This window comes from Mobula birostris, chromosome 3 (assembly GCF_030028105.1).
Source record: "Mobula birostris isolate sMobBir1 chromosome 3, sMobBir1.hap1, whole genome shotgun sequence".
NCBI classification, from domain to species: domain Eukaryota; kingdom Metazoa; phylum Chordata; class Chondrichthyes; order Myliobatiformes; family Myliobatidae; genus Mobula; species Mobula birostris.
In genome coordinates this window covers 126380909-126394327 of record NC_092372.1, presented here as the reverse complement: position 1 = coordinate 126394327, position 13419 = coordinate 126380909, and the positions used below count along the sequence as shown (strand labels likewise).

At 40.3% G+C, this 13419-nt stretch overlaps 1 long non-coding RNA gene across 2 annotated transcripts; it reads right to left on the bottom strand.

Moving 5' to 3' along the window:
- Positions 1–4260: 4260 nt before the first annotated feature.
- On the bottom strand, positions 4261–5901 carry LOC140194694 (uncharacterized). 2 transcript variants are annotated; one of them, XR_011885266.1, is made up of 3 exons: positions 5742–5901; positions 5376–5489; positions 4261–5003 (listed from the first exon to the last, which is right to left on the bottom strand). It is a non-coding gene; the product is annotated as an uncharacterized lncRNA (long non-coding RNA). The 2 variants fall into 2 exon arrangements; XR_011885267.1 differs by having other exon boundaries at positions 5784–5901.
- Positions 5902–13419: the final 7518 nt, after the last annotated feature.

Sequence of the window (13419 nt, the reverse complement as noted above, 5' to 3'; positions counted from 1 at the left end):
AAAGAGAATAGAGGATGGGGCTGAGAACACACCCCTGTGGTGTACCGGTGTTCAGGATGAGAGTAGATGATGTGTGTTCTCCCATCCTGACACTTCGGGGTCTGTTACTCAGATAATCCAGTATCCATGAGCACAGTGAACTGCCAAGGCCCGGGTTGCTCAATTTCTGCTCCAGTTTGTAGGGAATGACTGTATTAAAGGCTGAGCTGTAATCCACAAACAGCATTCTTACAAAGGTGTTATCCTGATCCAGGTTTGTAAGGGCTGTGCGGAGAGCTGTGATGACTGCATCCTCTGTCGATCTGTTTGCACGATATGCAAACTGGTATTTATCAAGGTCAGCAGGTATGACAGATTTAATATAAGACAGTATGAGTCTCTCAGAACATTTCATGATGATAGGAGTTAGAGCAACTGGGCGATAGTCATTAAGGCAGTTCACTGTACTTTTCTTTGGTATGGGTATTATTGTGGCTGACTTAAGGCAGGTGGGGACTACAGACTGTAGTAGCGAGAGGTTGAAGATGGTAGTAAATACTCCCACTAGTTGATCTGCGCAGTCCTTAAGAATCCTTCCGGTGACTCCATCTGGGCTGGCTGCTTTCCTCGCACTGACTCAGTGCAGGGCCGATCTGACCTGGTGTTGGTGTAATTGTATAGGGTCATCCTTCTCTGTTAGTGCTGACTGGATGCCAACTTCTCCATTCTGACTGTCAAAGCGAGAAAACTGGTTCAGAGTGTCTGGCAGTGTCCATAAATAAAACAGAGAACATTCTAACCAAGGGAGCTTACGTTAACACTATAACTATATTGATGACGAAATCAGTAGGAACCTTAGGGAGAGTCATCTAAAGTCTGCTCGCATTGGGGTTATAAATTCAATGCATTTATTCCAAAGGTAATAATTTTTTAGTTCTGGAATTCTCAGAGAGTAAGTCATCTTTTCTATTTTAAATATTTCCAGAATAATTTCATGCCAATCTTCTAAAATAGGTGATGTTGGATTTAGCCACTTTCTGGTGATTGATTTCTTACTTGCCGCAAAAAGATTTCTTCTGCTCCAAAAACAATACATTCCCCAAATAGAGAGTCTCCAAGTTCAGAGGTATCTGAGTCTTAAAACCTTAACTAATGTTCTGTGTATATCTTTCCAGTATAAACTTAATTCAGGGCAATCCCAAAAAATATGAAAGTGATCTGCCTCCTTGAAGCCACACCTTCTCCAACACGCCACGTTTGTGTCTTTATATTTTTCCTGATATGGGGTCTTGAAGTATCTTATATTTTGCCAGCAATGTTCTCTCCAAACCAAAGGGTTAGTTGAAGACTACTGAAAGCTGCATATTTTCCCCCAAGCCTCCTTTGAAAGTACCAACCCTGCTTCTTTTTAAGACTTCTCTTTAATATACAATGTGTTTTCATTTTTGGCATGAGATAAGGTATTATATAATCGGGAAATTGATTTACTTGGTATTAAGCTGTAAGCCAATTTCAGAATCCTCAAAAATTCTAATTCTGCTGTTGATAAGTCAGTATATCTACAGCTCTGGTTAAAGTAGTGTTGTTCTTGAAGGTACCTAAAAAAAATTAGGATTAAATTAGGGATTAAAAGCTTTGTAATGCACCCTTATGTGTGAATGAGAGGTAGGTTGTAAGACCTTTCTTTATCCATGGTTCAAATCTTTTATCTCCTCTGCTGAGAAGGAATTCGGTATCATAAGCACACCATATGAAAAGTTTTAACATGTTGTCGATTCCACATGAACTAACCACTTTCTGCCATATTTTTAGTGTGAGATTTATCCAGCTGTTTTTAATCTTTTCCAATTGTGCCATCAATCCTTTGTCCACAATTGCGGCCTGTGGAGGAAAACTGTCAATCAATCCAAATTCTATTTTCTTCCATCGAGCCTCGTATTCCCCATTACACCAATATAACAGAGGGGTTATCTGTGAAGCATAAAAATATTTTCTCAAACAAAGAAGTGCTATACCTCCTCCTTCCTTTCCTAACTGTGAAGTGTTAAATCGATTTCTAGGTTTCTTTCCTTGCTAGATAAGACAGGAAATCCATTTGTCCCATTCTCTAAATTGATTATCGTCTACCTCCACAGGTAAAGTCCAGAAAAAGTAAAATAACTGAGGGAGAGTATTCATTTTTATGGCATTTATCCTTGAATTTAGACTTTAAAAAGCGATAAGATTCCACCTATGTATATCTGCTTTTATCTCTGAAATTAATGGCCCATAGTTTACCCGTGGAGATATACTTGGTGGCAGGATCCATTTCCATTGAAATGGTGGAAGTTCTGGAGAATTATCTGATGCGTTCTCTATTGTTGACTGCGATGGGAACAGGGTAGGTTGAGGGGATTCATGGTTAGGAAAAGGGAAAGGGAGAGGGAGGCAGTGGGAACCACCAGAGAGACATTCTGTAATGAACAATAAACCAATTGTTTGGAATTGAGTGACCTTGCCTGGTGTCTCAAGGCTTGGTGTGTCTGCACCCGCACCACCCCCGCCCCTGGCATTCCTTCTCCACTACCTGTCCCACACACCTCCCACAGTGCCATCCTCGCCATTCCCAACATCCCTTGCTCCTGCCAGATTTACACTCACTCTCCGCTCCACGTTGACAAATACAGTATTGTGCAAAAGTCTTATACACCCTAGCTATATACTGTATCTGTGCCTAAAACTGTCATACAGTACTGTACCATCAGCAATCGGTACCACACATAATGTAAATATATGGCCGGTCATCATAGCAACTGCATCGCTTGCCATATACAGTCACTATTGTACACGTCATTATCATCATCCCAGTCTGCTGTATTTCCAGTTGCCTGTTTGTTGTGCATTTCAGTCACCATTACGTGTGGTAATGTAAACATTCTGAGATATGCCAGCTTCAATCCCCTTTGTACATTTCATCTCCAATCACCATAGAATAATACTGTCAGCGCACAAACATTGTCCCAGTGATATTAACAAGTAACAGATCCATTCACTGACACACGTTCCCTAACTTCCACTATGATGATAAAATATACCATCTCCTTTCAGAATTGTTCAATGAACACTACATACGCCAATTTCAGCTAATACAATCATCATGACACAAGTTATTTCCATTTACCAGTATAGTTGGCATTGCCAGTCACTGTAACAACTGTTATATATATTTAGTTATTGCTTGGCTTTGTTAATCACAGAACCCTCACCAGGCACCTTTATGTATGACAACAGTGTAATACACAACGGCACTTCATATCTCCATTCACCATCAGACCTGTGACCCTTTAATCAATCACTATCTGACATGATAATTACAATGCCATTCAGAAAATACTCTTTAATTTTATTGAATTAATTGTTCTGACAATGTGTGGAAGTTGCAGTAAAGCCAACGATAGCCTGGGGCAGTTACAGGCAAGTGAGAACACTGGAGACACCACTGCTTCATTACAGAGGAGATCGACTGTGACAGTATGTACTCAAGCCAGACAAGTGATGCCTCTGTAGTGAACCTTTTCCAGAAAGATCTGCCTAAAACATTCCGTCCCCTTACACGTTTAAGGGGTGCTGAAAACAGATGAGGTAGGAATAATAGAAGGATGTGAAACTTACCCAACAACGAAGGCCCAATTATCTTTACTGACTTCAAAATGTCATCACCTGTCTGCTTGAAGTTTCGATTGACTTTAACACCTCTATTGTGAATGGCTATTGATCTTACAAGTAAAGAATTCAAACATATACAATTTACAGTCATCCATATCCAATAAGCCTATTCTGTATAAAAATAGCAGTTTTTTGTTCGGACTTCAGAACTGTGTGGGTGACAGGGGCCATACTTTTCTCCTTGTAAAATAAAAATATATGTTTGAGTCATAAGAGTGCGTCTGTCTGGGCTCAGTCTCTTTAATTTATTATCGATGATGACAGTTTCTTCGACATGCATCTAAACCGTGCTTAATTCCAAAGCTGATCTACATCTCCCACTTCTACCTTCAGTGGAATAACATTGAAAGATATCTCCAGTTCAGAGCAAAACAACCCTTGGACTTTGTATTACAGTGTAGTGCCTGTCATTGATACAGAAAATACACAGAAAATTGAATTCACTAGCCAATCCTTTATTCCTACCACATAGTACAGTCTCTTTTGTGTGAGCTGAATGGTTTCATCGGTGTGGTATCAAAAAGTTCTTTCTGTGAATTTTATATAAATCATTAAGCAAAAATAAAACAAACAGTACAGTTGGAACATTGTTTCCTTATTGTTGGAAATGTGATTATAAGCTGTCAAGTTACCAATAAACCTTAAACTGTTCTTCATAACAGAAGAAATTAAAATATTTACTTTTCAAGCATTGAGTTAATAGAAACTGAATGAATTTTTGGCTTTTGCCACTGCAGTCATATTAGTACATTACATTAAAGAAAGAAACGAGAAACAATAACAAAAAGATTAAAGATGATATGAAAGCTGCGGTGATCGAATGAAATTGTCGGTAACACTGGTAAAGTGGCTTCACTATGCTGAGATGTGTAACCGTCACTAACTGTTACAGCTTTAACAGAGAGTTAACTTATTTTTCTCTGATATCCATTTTGAGAATAGCTTTATGCTTATTAGAGATAGAGGTTGAAAAATGTATGTCACCTATTTTGAACGTCTGGCATGAGTTATCCTTTCCCAATGATGCCTTGAAAAAGGAATCCGATTGATTTAGATCGTTGTACATTTTTTTATATAAATTGTAGTCAGTCGGCGTGATTTTGTCGGGGACATACACAGCATACTCAATGCTGTACATCTTGTAGTTGTAAGGGTTGGAAACCAGCAGGGAGATCTGGGTGTTACCAAAACAGTAGCTCAGCACCCCGACAGCGCCCCACAATGAGTAAGAACGCTTTTTGAAGACGCACACTCCTTTCTCTCCCTGGTTAATGGAGCAGGTAGGTGACGTGTGTACTTTGCCGCTGTGAATGTAGATCCTGCAAGAGACAAATCTTGTGAGGCACACCATTTCTAATCATTCTTTAGATGTCACATCGCTTCTTCCTTTATATGTAGAAAAATCACCATCTTCACATATCTGACATAAAGACACGCAAGCTAAAACACCTTGTATTTAAAAGTGGGAATACTCTCAATAAAGTGAAAACATTCCAAAACAGTTCTGAAATAAAGCTGGACACATTGCCACACGAGATGGTATTAGGACAAATTCTCTTTACTCTTCCTTGGACAAAGAATGATAGCTCTAGATTTAATCACAATAATGCATCAGAACTATTTAATTGAATAAAATACTTTGAACTTCTCTATTGCAAAACAAAGAAAGAAGTACACAGAAGCTTACTTACTCAGGACTAGTTAAAATTTTGATCGAGCTTTTGTTCCAGATTTGAATCCCCACACATCTGGTGGAGTTAACAGATTTAATTTTGTCTTCAATTGACTGTGGCATTGTGTAAAATCTGGAAAAGCATAGATAATCATTGGAAAGAAATAGATATTTTTTCAGATGCATATAAACACAGTTCCTTTAAAAATCATCAAATTAATTTACTCACAAACAGGAGGAAATCTACAGATGCTGGAAATTCAAGCAACACACACAAAATGCTGACGAACGTCCCGACCCGAAACGTCGACTGTACCTCTTGCTGTGGATGCTGCCTGGTCTGCTGCCTTCCACCAGCATTTTGTGTGTAAATTAATTTACTCACCGTGTTTTGCACCGATAAACAATTCAATTTTGAGATTTATACCTGACAGAATATGCTTGCTCTTTGATTCTTGGACAAAGGCAAATGGAAATGTATCGGACCAGGGAAGCTCCCCTGTGCTGGTTCAAGCTTGGAAATACCAGTTTGCTGTCTTCTGCTTTCAGATGAAAAATTCCAGCTCAGAATTTGCTGAACCACCCAGGATATGACCTCTTCATACTGTTAATATGGGGAAGGAGGTACAGGAGCCTGAAGGCACTAACTCAGCAATTCAGGAACAGCTTCTGCCCCTCAGACATCTGATTTCTAAATAGACATTGAATCCATAAACACTTCCTCACTACTTTTTTATTTCTGTTATCTTCCACTACTTAATTTAACTTAAATATTCTATATATACATATATATGTAACTCAGTATTTTCTCTATATTTATTTATCATGTACTGTATTTCATTGTATTGCTGCAGCAAAGTTAACAAATTTCACAGCATATGCCGATGATATTAAATCTGATTCTGATTCTAATTCTGAAAACACACCCATAACTAACTGCAAAGGCATACAAAGAATAGGGCCAGAGAGAGTTTAAAGTTTATTGCTAAACACATATTATAAGCAATATGATAAATAAGCCCTAGTTTTGATACATGATTTTGCACAGAAATATCAGCACTTGATCTCAAATCTACTGCTAATTCTGCATTTGAAATTGACTTCCTTCAGTTCCTTATCCATTGGTGTTCAGAAGAATCCTCAAGCCTACCTTTCTGGCTATTCCAATGTGCACAATATTTTGATATAGATTTTAGATACCCGTCCTAAGGTCTTCTCGTTCTTTTCTTCAGCTCCATGTTTGACTGATGCATGTATTATGGCAAACAATGTTTTTATGAAATTACATGTTGGAAGTTGGTAATGCTATAATATCATGTGATTTAAAGATTACAGGTAAGTGGCTGACAAAGATGACTACACACATGGGATGAAGATTCCTTGAAAGTGAGTCCACAGGTTATGGGAACATTTCAGTGATGGGGCAAGTGAGGTTGAGTGAAGTTATCCCCTCTGGTTCAGTAGCTTAATGGCTGAGGGGTAATAACTCTTCCTGACCCTGGTGGTGTGACTCCTGAGGTTCCTGTACCTTCTTCCTGATGGCAGCAGTGAGCAGGGAGCACATCTGGGTGGTGGGAATCTCTGATGATGGATGCTGCCTTCCTGCATTAATCTTTCGTATAGATGTGCTCAATGGTGGGGAGGGCTTTACCCGTGATGGACTGGGACATATCCACCAAGTTTTGTTGGATTTTCCATTCAAGGGCATTGGTGTTTCCATGCCAGTCTGTGATGCAGCCAGTCAATACGCTCTCCGCTGCACATTCATGGAGGTTTGTCAAAGATTTAGATGTCATGCCTAATCTTTGCAAACTGCAAAGAAGTAGAGGCACTGCTGTGCTTTATTCATAATTGCACATACATGTTGGGCCCAGGACAGGTTATCTAAAGTTTAAAGAATTTAAAGTTGCAGACCCTCTCCACATCTGATGAGGACTGGCTCATGCACCTCTGGTTTCCTTCACCTAAAGTCAATAACCAGCTCCTTTGTCCTGCTGACATTCAGTGAGAAGCTGTTGTTACGGCAACACTCAGCCAGAATATCAATATCACTCCGAAATGCTGATTTGTCACCACTTTGATTTGGTCTAGCCGTGATATCATCAGCAAACTTGAATGTGGCTTTGGAGCTGTACTCAGCCACACAGTCAGAAGTGTAAATCCAGTAGAGCAGGGGGCTAAGCACACAGCCTTGTGGTGTACCTGTACTGATGGAGATCGTGGAGGAGATGTTGTTGCCAATCTCAGCTGACTGGGGCCTGCAAGTGAGAAAATCAGGAATCCAGTTGCAGAAGTAGGTATTGAGGCCGAGGGCTTCAAGCTTATTGATGAGTTTTGAGGGGATGACGGAAATGAATGCTGAGCTGTAGTCAATGAAGAGCATCCTGATGTATACACCTTTACTGTCCAGATGCTTTAGGGTTGAGAGGAGCCAATGAAATGGCATCTGATGTGGACCTGTTGCTCTGCTCGGCAAATTAGAGTGGATCCAAATTGCTTCTCAGGCAGAGGTTGATATATTTCAACACCAACCTTTCAAAGTACTTCATCTCTGTGGATTGATTTGTTACTGGATGATAGACATTGAGGCACGTTGCCACTTTGTTCCGATGCACCAGTCTAAATGAAGCCTACTTCAAGCAGGCGAGTACCTCATTTTGCCGATGTAAACAGTTAAGGTTCTCAGTGAACACTCCAGCCAGTTGATCTGCACAAGCTTTTGGTACTTGGGCAGGAGCCCTGTCTCTAGCTGGATGCTTTTCGTAGGTTCACCGTCCCGAAGGATGCTCGCATGTTGGCCTCAGAAACTGAAATCACAGAATCTTTAGGGATGGTTGGGCTTCGCAAAGTATTCTCCATTTTTTTTTTAGTCAAAGTGAGCATAGAAGGCATTGAGCTCATCTGCAAGTGAAGCCCTGTTGTCACCTATGTCACTTGATCGCCAGACTTGAATGTCTCTGATCTACTCCTCAGCAGATTTCGGATCTCATGGTTCATCCAGGTTTCTTATTGGGCAAGACTGACTGATTTGTGGAAAGACACTTGTCTACAACTGTTTTAATGAAGTCCATGACATCCACAGATGAGTCCCTGAACATGACGCAGTCCACTGACATCAAGCAATCCCATGACCACCTCTTTGTCATCCAATTCTCCCTGGAACTTTGCTCTTTAGCCTCTGCCTGTTAGCAGGTTGGAGAAGGACAGCCAAATGGTCATATTTCCAGGAATGTGATCAGTGCATGGAACGTTAGGCATTCCTCATCTTAGTAAAAAGTAGTCGAGTGTGTTGGGCTCTCCAGTGCTGGTATACTGATAGTAATTGGGCAGAGATTTCTTCAAACAAGTGTGGTTGAAGTCTCCGACTATGATTTGAATGGACTGTTTCTTGTTTAGAGATGGCATCACGCAGTATCTCAAGCGTTTGATTAATTCTTCAGCATCTCTCAGGGTAGCAAAGGTCTATTTCATCAATGGAAACCTGAAAATTGTTAACAGCTCTCAAAATTCTTCCCAAGGCTCAAAAACAATGGTAGCGCACAATTCTACTTTCCAATACATATAATAGATGCCGTAATATGGGGAATGCTCTGATAATACAGTTTATTTATGACATTAACAAGACTTGCTCATGGATAGAGCAGAAAATATTTAGTTTCCATTGCTTCAACCTGACTTTGCACTAGAAAAGCAAGTTCAAAGCCTGTTTGACTACATCAATGGCCTTGACAGAGGTAGGAGAAAGAATTTACGAATCATCGGTCTACCTGAAGGTACAGAAGGCAGACAACCGGAGAAGTTTTTTGAGGGCTGGCTGCCTAATTTCCTTGATTTGGAAACCAAGGCTGGATGCATTAAAGTGGAAAGAGCTCAACGTACGCTGGCGCCAAAACCGGGCCTAGGCCAACGCCCTCGACCCGTCCTCGTGCGGTTCCGTAATTTCGGTGATAAGCAAAGAGTGCTGGAGGCTTCGAGGCGCCGTGGGACTGATGGCCAGGCTTTAATATATGAGGGATCCAGGCTTATGTTTTTTCAAGGTTTTTTGGCAGCCGTTATTCGGAAGTGCAAGGAATTCAACCAGGTAAAGAAGTGGCTGAGAGAATCCGGAATCCAGTACTTTATGCTATACCCAGCGGCACTGAAAATCACCTACAACGTGACCACCAAGATAGTTGATCATCCTGGCAAAGCTATAACTATTGTGGACACGTTGGGCTAAAGAATATATATAGTATATTGTGTAGCCCTGGTTATGGACAATAACATGCTGGATGGTCGCTTTATTTTACCCATTACTCGACGGCAAGATATCTTATAGGATGGGTATCGTGTTTGTTTTGATTGATACAGTTTCATTATTTGTTTAAATTAGCGGTGCTGCTCCAGCCTGAAGGAGCTTAAACATGACGGTAACAAATCAGTGGATTGATGAATTATGTCCTGTTTTCATTTTTGACTATGTTAAATGCCATATTGGCAGTGGGGCAGAATATGGGGTGCTAGAAGGTTCAGCTATCCCCTTTAAGTGTGGGGTAAGTCCTCTTGTTCAGCACTGTTGGTGCTTTATTTTTGTGGGTTTTTTTATTTACTCATTGCTGCTCAGCTGATCTTAAGTCGTGTTTCTTCTCCTCCGGAGTCACATGATTGTTATAAAGGGTTATGACCAGTAATATATTAAAATTGTGCACTTGGAACATTAAGGGGGAGTCATTCACCAATCAAGAGAAAGAACATATGACTAAACCTGAAAAAGGAAAGGGTGGATATAGCTTTATTGCAGGAGACACATTTAAATAATAAAGAACATCTAAAACTGCAACAGAGTGGATTTGATCACGTCTATTTTCATCTTTTAATACCAGAAGTAGGGGGTGGCCATTTTAATTAGGAAGAACTTACCTTTTAAGTTATTAGACTGCATTAAGGATAAGTATGGGAGATTTGTGATTGTTAAGGCTTCAATATATGGAGAGGAATATGGTATTCTCAATGTTTACTGCTCTCCAGCTCATTCTCTCAAATTCCTAACAGATGCTTTTTCCAAACTTACAAGCTTTTCAATACAAAACATTATTGTAGGAGGGGATTTTAATTGTCTCATAGACCCATTGACAGACAGAGGGCCTAGTGGTCCCCCATTGCTCTCCACACAGTCCAAACAAATCATGGGCTTATATGGAGAACTAGGACTTGTGGATGTCTGGAGGTTGTTACACCCCTCAGACAAAGACCTCATATTTTTTTCTTATCCACACAAGTGTTACACCAGAATAGACTTTTTTCTAACCCCCAAATGCTCCTAGATTTAGTTGTATCCTGCACAATTGGAAATATCACTATTTCTGACCATGCAGCAGTATATTTAAATACTAAGCCCAAAGATAATTTCACACGATCTAGACATTAGAGGCTGAATCCTTTTATTCTAAAAGATTAGATTATGAGAACACTCAGTCCTCTCTTATTGTCACTTAGAAATGCATACATGCATTAAGAAATGATACAATGTTTCTCCGGAGTGATATCACAGAAAACAGGACAAACCAAAGACTAACACTGACAGAACCACATAATTATAACATATAGTTACAGCAGTGCAAAGCAGTACCATAATTTGATGAAGAACAAACCAAGGGCATGGTAAATAAAGCCTCAAAAGTCTCTGAGTCGATCCACTCCCAAGTCCCCGATAGCAGGCGGCAAAAGGGAGAAACTCCCTGCCATAAACCTCCAGGCACAGTCAACTTGCTGATGCCTTGGAAGCAGCCGACTACAGCCGACACTGAGTCCATCTGTCCGAAAACTTCGAACCTCCGACTAGCCCTTCCGATACAGCCTCCCGAGTGCCATCCTCTGCCGAGTGCCTTCGACCTAGCCCTGGCCGCTGAAACAAGCAAAGCCGAGGACTTCGGGGCCTTCTGCTCCAGAGATTCCAGTTACCACACAGTAGCAGTGGCAGCAAAGCGGGCATTTCAGGTTTTCCAGATGTTCCTTCATACTCTCACGTCCATCTCCATCAAATCAGAATTGTGCACAGTCCCCTATTTGACAGATAACAGATATTCATCACCAGAAAGGCCGCGCACGCTGCCATCGCTCCGCCATCTTCTCCTCCCTTGGATCATAACTTTATAGACTACTTTACTTCCAAATTCAAAACTTTCCTATCTATTAATTCCAAATCAGCTAGTAGTCCATTGATGCTCTGGGAAACCGCTAAGGCCTATGCAAGGGGTTTAATTATCTCCTACTCTGCTAGTAAGAAACAACAAGCTGCAGAACAGCAGCGCCTAGTGGAAGCAAGGCTTGCGGCAGCTGAAAAGGATTATATTAATAAGCCTTCTGCAGCCAAGTTACAGAATATTACCAGCCCTACACTATGCACTAAACTCTTTACTTACACAAGCAGCCAAAGGAAAATTGACATTTACTAAACAACAATTGTTTGAACATGGTGAGAAACCGGGTTAGTATTTGGCTTATTTAGCTAGAAAGAAAAATAGCTCTCAGACTATTGCTTCAATTAGGGATGGGAAAGGAGCCCTCACTAGTAATTTTAAAATGATCAATGTTGTGTTTAAGAGTTTTTATTCTAAACTGTATCAATCTGAGTGATGTAATGATGGACAATCTAGGATGGAGTCCTTTTTCAGGAACTTAGATCTCCTAGGCATTTCTTCTGAACAAGAGTCCCTCCTCAATGCTCCGTTATCTATACATGAGATACATGAAGCTGTGAGACAGCTCCAAAGTGGGAAGGCCCCTGGTCCTGATGGACTCACTAGTGAATTCTATAAAGAGTTCACAGGGTTATTATCAGAGCCTATGCTAAACATGTTCAATCATGCATTAAATTGTGGTCTCCTCCCACCATCATTGAGAGAAGCTAATATCTCCTTAATTCTTAAGAAAGGAAAGAGCCCTGAAGATTGTGCCTCCTACAGGCCTATTTCATTGTTAAATGTTGACTTTAAAATCTTATCTAAAACCTTAGTGTTGTGATTAGAAACTCTGTTACCTTTTATGATAAAAGAGGATCAAACGGGTTTTGTAAAAGGCCGTAGATCATCTAACAATATCAGAAGATTACTTAATGTGATTCAGGCATGTCAACAACAGGCAGTGGATGGCTTGGTGGTTTCCCTAGATGCAGAAAGAGCCTTTGATCGTGTCGAATGGCCATATCTTTTTTTTCACTTTAGAACGATTTGGTTTGGGCAATAATTTTATTAAGTGGGTGAAGGTTCTTTATAATGACCCCTTGGCTGCGATTCTCACTAATGGTACTAGATCGGATAATTTTAGTATTCTGAGGGGCAGCTGGCAGGGCTGCCCTTTATCACCACTACTTTTCACACTAGAGATCGAACCACTGGCTGAGGCTGTTCAGTGAGACCCCAAAATATCTGCTCCAGACATAGAACTAAAATCACATAAAATTACATTGTATGCTGATGATGTTCTAATTTTCTTATCAAACCCTGCTATATCAGTGCATCACCTTATACAATGCATCAATTCATTTAGCAACTTTACTAAATCAGAGGCTATGCCTCTGGGGAATCCACAGCAGGTACCTGACACTCAGGGTGTTTTCCCCTTTGAGTGATCACAGACAGGTTTTGTTTACTTAGGCATATTTATCACACCTACATTTGATCAATTGTTCAAAGCTAACTTTACACAGTTATTTGACAAAATCAAACAGGATCTTGAGCGACGGAGCACTCTTCCCACTTCTTAGCTTGGCCGAGTATCCTTGCTCAAAATGAACATTCTTCCTCATCTGCTCTACCCAATACGAGCTATTCCAGTCATTTTTACCCAACAAATACTTAAATAATAAATGGCTGGTTTGTTTCTTACATCTGGAACAAAAAAAAGACCCTGTATTAAAATGTCTAAATTACAGCTTCCCAGTAGTCTAGGGGGTCTGGATTTTCCAGACATCAAAAATATCAATTAAGTTCCTTTTTATCTTATGTGGTTGACTGGATTTGCAGGGACCCCTCCTCAATTTAGCTAGACATTGAAACTTTACAAGCAAAATGCCCTCTTATTAA